We start from the raw sequence: 6,000 nt of genomic DNA, 5'->3' as shown, positions 1-6,000 counted from the left end.
TAGCGGAGGTTCTCCCACTGATACCCAGGGACCCCAAACAAAACACACAACCGAAGCTACGGAGCGCAGCTGGAACTAAACAATCCCACCGGCTGAAGATACTACACCCTAAATAACATCGGCTTTTCAGCAAAACTCACCATAGTGTTTCCTTCTCAGCCACATCACACTTCCTGCAGAAAACGTCACCTCCGCTCGTCACTGATTGGACGATCGGCCGCCCTTCATTCTTCCCGCTAGCTCCGAACTACGTTATGTCACTGATTCTGGATTTCTGTCTGTTGCTAGGGCAGGTGATGTCACTGAGCTACTTTCGCTTCCTATTGGGCAGTTTTATTTTGCAGCTTTTGTAGGAACACGGAAGTTGCGAGGGAATTCCTTTCGTTACAGAGGTAGGAAGCAATGGTGGGCATGACTATCGTAATACTTATTAAAATTAGAATAAAAGCAGTGGCGTATGCACTTATAGTGAAAAATAATAGAGATTTATTAGTGTGGCACACGGCAGTTTCTACTTGGGTGAGCAGCAGTGTGCCATGAACCCTGCAGGTGTTCAAATCAACCAGCTTTCCTTTCTGTGTATGAATTCATTCCCAGAATTCCTTTTGTTTGCTTTCTGTCTATCGGAAATATTATTTTTAATTTAATTATTTTTTACCTCTAGTTTTAATTCCGACCAACTGCATAGAAGCAGCCGTCTCCTGACCATCAGCCAGTTCTCATGACCTATTTTTATGATATGCAGCTTGCTAAAATGCATTCATTAAAAACTGTCAATATGTTTAAAGTCATTTGTAATTAAAAGCTGTGTTTGTTCTTTTCTGCCATGCCTTTTCACTGGTCTTTCATTCAGCTGGATTCTGCAACATTGTTTCAGGAGTCCAACCAGTAGTACAGAGAATAGTAAGGGACAATCACATTGTCAGTAGCATTTACATTTACAAATAACTTTAAACCCATTTTTCTTAAAGGGGAACAACGCCTTCCAAACCAATTTGTTAAAGAGCCCCAAACAAGACAGAAACCCCTGTAATCTGTTCCTTCGAAAATTATTAATAAATACAATTTTTAACTGCTGAAATTCAGCTGCAAAACAGTTTTTATCTTTACATCATTTGAAATCCTGGCAGGGGAGGAGGGACTAAAGCACTGATGTTACAAATTGCATTGCACTGTGAAGTTGCTTTTCTTATTGACATCACATGTGCATGGGATTGTGGGATTTCGAGAGTGCAGGCTGAAGGCAGGCTTTGGACAGTCGACTACTGTTACATTTTTCTCAAAGTAGTCAGCCAGGAGAACAGGGGGCGAGGCTTAGGTAACTGTTACAAACAATAGTATTACATTAAAATGTAAAAAAACATTTTTTATTATTTCTGGGTTTCACCCCTTTTAACTTTTAGCATGTTTAATGCCATCTTGCTGTTTAAATATAGTGGGCCAGTAATTCCCTATACCACATATTTCTGGGCCAGGTTATAATGATGATGGGGGTCAGTGGAAGTTTTTAGTAACATAGGGGCCATAAAGATCTCTTGGAGAGCCACATCTGGCCTGTGGGGTTCTAGTTGGACAGCCCAGCCTTTGACAGTGATACTCTGACAAGGGGTAAAAAAAACATCTTATAAAAAACTGTAGACTGTTGTGGATGCTTAATACTTTTACAAATGTATCCAGTGTAATATTGGTATGGACAGTACCAGTGAATGAGTTTAGAAGAGTTGTTAAGGGAAAACACAACAGAAATGTGTCTTCTTTAAACAAAGTAACATACAAAGTAATATATAAATAAAACGAGGGCTGTGGAGTCGGTAGATAAATTCTCCGACTCCGACTCCTCAGTTTCTGATACTTCCGACTCCGACTCTGTTTTTAATATGCTAATGTATTTTATACATTCATACAGTCAATGAAAAGCATGCTTCATGGTCACTCAACGTGTTTGTTTATGCACTGCGTGCATTGGGCTTTATTCTTATAGCAGAGAAGTAATTAATTATGACTGTTTGTGAACTGGGACATTTAAACTTGCTTTATTTTTTTTTTTATTCCCATTTAAATTTAGTAGGAGTCGGTTCTTTTTTTGCCGACTCCGACTCCAGGTACCCAAAATTGCCTCCGACTCCACAGCCCTGAAATAAACGAAATATTTGTTTTACATTATACCAGTTTGTATATATTGCCAGGATTTATAGCATAAATAATAAAAACTAGCCAGCCTACCTAAAAAATTAAAATAACTGGTTGAACGTATCAATAAATAAATGTCTCAAATCCTTATAATAATTATTGTAACAACTGTAAACAAATCAATAATGCCATTTTTTTAAGTACTGTAATGTGTTGCAAATTGGGACTACTGTTGCAACCAACCACCACCAACAACTAATCAGACTAGCTAGGTTACTGCTTAAAGGAGAAGGAAAGTCATTTTGCCATTTTACTGCCAATAGGTTTAACACATTAGTGCCACCTGGAACAATATATTTATTCTGCAGAAAGCATTGCCAGACCTGAGTAAAGAGCCCTAGAAGATTTCTCTGTTTGCTTAAGACAGCAGCTACCATTTTAAATAGCTTCCTGTTTGCAGTCTAGCTGTTATAGCTCAGATCACACATTCCTAAGGGAGGGGGGAAGGAGTTATGAGCATTTTTATGGGAGGGGGGAGGAGGAGAGAACTGCATAGACTCTGGCCATGGGAATTAAGGATTTTTCTGAGAGAGGAAGTCGGACACCAGAACAACATGTTTACAAAAAAGGAGACCAGAAATTCTTTGTTTGATAGAGTGCAAGTGTTTCTGTGAGAGCTTATGGCTGTATTAACATGGACCTTTCTGATAAAGCTTACTTAGTTTTTACCTTTCCTTCCCCTTTAAAGGAACAGTAACACCAAAAAATGAAAGTGTTTTAAAGTAATTAAAATATAATTTACTGTGTGCACTGGCAACACTGGTGTGTTTGCTACAGAAACACTACTATAGTTTATATAAATAAGCTGATGTGTAGCCATGGGGGCAGCTATTGAAGCTGGAAAAATGGAGAAAAGGCACAGGTTACATAGATAACCGATAACAGATAAGACACCGCTGTATTTCACTGTTTATCTGTTAGCCACAATATAACCTGTGCTTTTTCTCCTTTTGAATAGCTGCCCCCATGGCTATACAGCAAGGTATTTATAAAAAAAAAACTCTATTAGTGTTTCAGAAACAAATATACAGCTTTTACCAGTGCAGGGTAGCAGTACATTATAGTTTAATTTTTTGATATAATTTCTTTTTTGGGTATTACTGTTCCTTTATTATATGTACCTAATAAGGAGTAGGGCTACTTTTTGACTTCAGCACAGCTTCAGTTCTTTATGGAATGCTATTATACAAACCCTGGTCTATGTTTAGATGTATGTGACTATTTTTCAAGAAAAAAAAGCACCTGTTTCTTAACATAGAAAGGCTTAACTTAACCCGCTTCCCACCATCCAGTTTGTCACAGTATTTTCAGTACCTTTGAAAAGCTGAACACCATTAATTTTGGTGGAGTATTAGGGCTCAGCAGAGCGGTGCTATTATCAAGTCAGGGATTGATAAATAAAGGCTGAAGGTTTTCCAGTCTGTGTTGGTGAGCTTGACCTGTGACCAGTGTTTCTATTTCTTGCTGATGCAGTTTGTGTGGATCTGCATATATTGATGATCCCTTTTGACATTAAATAATTTCCTTATTATTTGGACCAATACATCTGTATTTTAGGCACTGACTCTTTTGCCTCTTTTGAACTTTTAGTTGTCTTTGAAAACTCAAGTGCTTATAGTTCTTTTTATAGGTGATATATACTACTGGCAGGCAGCCAGGCTTGCTTTCCTTTTGCTTTTCCTTTTCCTGCAGAGGCTTGTTGTTTTTATTTTTGAGTTCTGTTTAAAAAAACATATCTACTAATTTCAATTCTTTAGAATATATATTATTAGAATATATATTGTTTTTGGGTACAATGTAATTATTTGTGCAGAAATTCTTAAACAGTATCTTTTTTGATTATTCAGTTTGGTAGCATAAGGACTAAACTCCATGGGAGATTTTGATCAGATTTTGTGGGTTAAATTTTATCTGATCTTGTCATGCAACAGTACGCGGCAGTGCACAACAGCACGAGATTTTGTAGGATCCTACAAATTCTGATCTCCACAGCTGTAATGTAATGTCGGATCAGATAAAGTTGAATGTTTTCTTATGTTTTTGACAATCAATGTATTTCAATGAGAAAAAAAAGTCTTGCTAAAGTTACATGTAGTTTACACATCAGATTTTTCAGTCCCATTATATTTTGACCCATGCAACTACATCTGACTTGTGAGATGCGTTTTGTCAATCTGACACCATCCGACAAAAGCGCTCATGGAGTTCAGCCCTAAGGATGTGTGTGGTGGAGTCCCTTTGCTCCTTGACCTGTTCAATTGGCATGTCAAGTTGAACCTTTAGATTATTTCATGAGCTTTGTGGCCAGATATAAATGTACTCCATGTTCCTTTTTTTTATATTTTCCCTCTAAATATCAGTTGAGTCCAGACTGTACCAATTATTACGCTTTTGAATGGACTGAGAGTATGGCTATTATTTTACGTAATACAATTTTTTATATCCTATAGGACTTTATGTTACAGTTACTTTTTTATTTTTTTTAGCAAAAGCTCAATAATTTTTCTTATTAATATGTTTGACCCCCACATAACTTTTGCAAGATATTAATCCCATTTATAAACACTGGGCACATTTACACATGGGCAGTAATCAATAGCAGCCAGTCAGTGATATGTTTTATTAACCAGCTGCAGGTTAAACAATGAAAACAAGCATTTGATTGGCTGCCATTGGTTACTTCCTAGGTTCAAAATTGCCCACTCTTTATTAGTAAACCCTATAGTAACTTATGCCCCGTTAGAGCATTTCTAACTGGCTCCATGTGCCATTGGTTTTTTTGTTCTACCTCACAATTCCATTCTTCTTTATGGGACTTAAACACTGAACCCAGATAAATATGACATGCAGCATTTTATCTGCTTGTGGCGTTTCAGTGTGCTTCTGTGGAAACAGTCCTTTTAGAGAAGAATGAGGCCAGTTAAAAAACAAGTAAATGCTAGAACTCCATATAAACCTGTTTAATAGTGGGCCCCAAGGTGTACCTGATGGCTAATGTAGAATGCAGCAAAACGTCTTTACGAGTACCGCATTCCGTAACTTCAGAAAAGTTTTCTCTATTCGCGCCGCCATCTTTATTTTGCAGACGTAATAAAGATGGCAGCACTGAACTAAGAGCGCATGCGTGTCCTTAGAGGACGAGCACTCCGTGCACATTGAGTTGAAGTGTGCTCACTAATGCACATGCACGGCCTTCCAGACAGCACAAGTGCGCAGACTCGCCGGTCTTGGTCTTAGTGATCAAGCATTGAATTATGGGAATTTTTACTCCTGAAGTAAGAGTTTTTTGTTTTTTTTTTAAGAAAGGCGTGTGATCTCAGAAACTAATAGACAATGGCAGGAGATGAAGTAATGCTTAACACCACCACAGGTATGCCTCTCAATGGAGAGGTATTCTTTCTAGCACTTTACTTGTTCTTTAAGTCCTGGTTCTTGTTTGGTGGAAAAAACCCATCACACAAGAACACAGTTATAACTTGTTTGAGCACCTTTTGATTTAACCGGAACTAAAAAAAATAAATGTCAACCTGCACCCGTCCTTAAAACACATGCTCCCAACCTGACCTGGCGAGCTTTTGGTAATTATAGATATATTTATAGTATGAAGCGGCAGGGCGAAGCAGGCATAAGTCTGTAAATACTGACTGCTGGAGGAGAAGGCATGGCATAGCAAAGTCACAGGCGGGAAAGTTGGAAGGGGGTTTGTCCCAACCTTCAAAAGGTGTTTCCTAAGTCTTTAAACTGTAGGATTCACGCAAACCAAGAACCGTAAAATATTTTACTTCAGCACAGTGACCTTTTATGGTCTGC

General features: G+C 38.0%; 1 protein-coding gene across 2 annotated transcripts in view; it reads left to right on the top strand.

Annotated features, from left to right (window-relative positions):
* The first annotated feature begins 310 nt into the window (after positions 1 to 310).
* Positions 311 to 6,000, top strand: part of xrcc4 (X-ray repair complementing defective repair in Chinese hamster cells 4) — a 151,971-nt gene continuing 146,281 nt past the window's right edge. The window contains exon 1 of one of the 2 annotated variants that reach the window (XM_012970791.3): positions 311 to 392. The gene's annotated coding sequence lies outside the window, so the exon portion shown is untranslated. The remainder of the gene's footprint in view (positions 393 to 6,000) is intronic. The other variant, NM_001113080.2, reaches the window with a different exon arrangement.

Source organism: Xenopus tropicalis, chromosome 1 (genome assembly GCF_000004195.4).
Source record: "Xenopus tropicalis strain Nigerian chromosome 1, UCB_Xtro_10.0, whole genome shotgun sequence".
Taxonomy (NCBI): domain Eukaryota; kingdom Metazoa; phylum Chordata; class Amphibia; order Anura; family Pipidae; genus Xenopus; species Xenopus tropicalis.
Note: the sequence above shows the minus strand (reverse complement) of the source record. Positions and strands in the feature narration are given on the sequence as shown.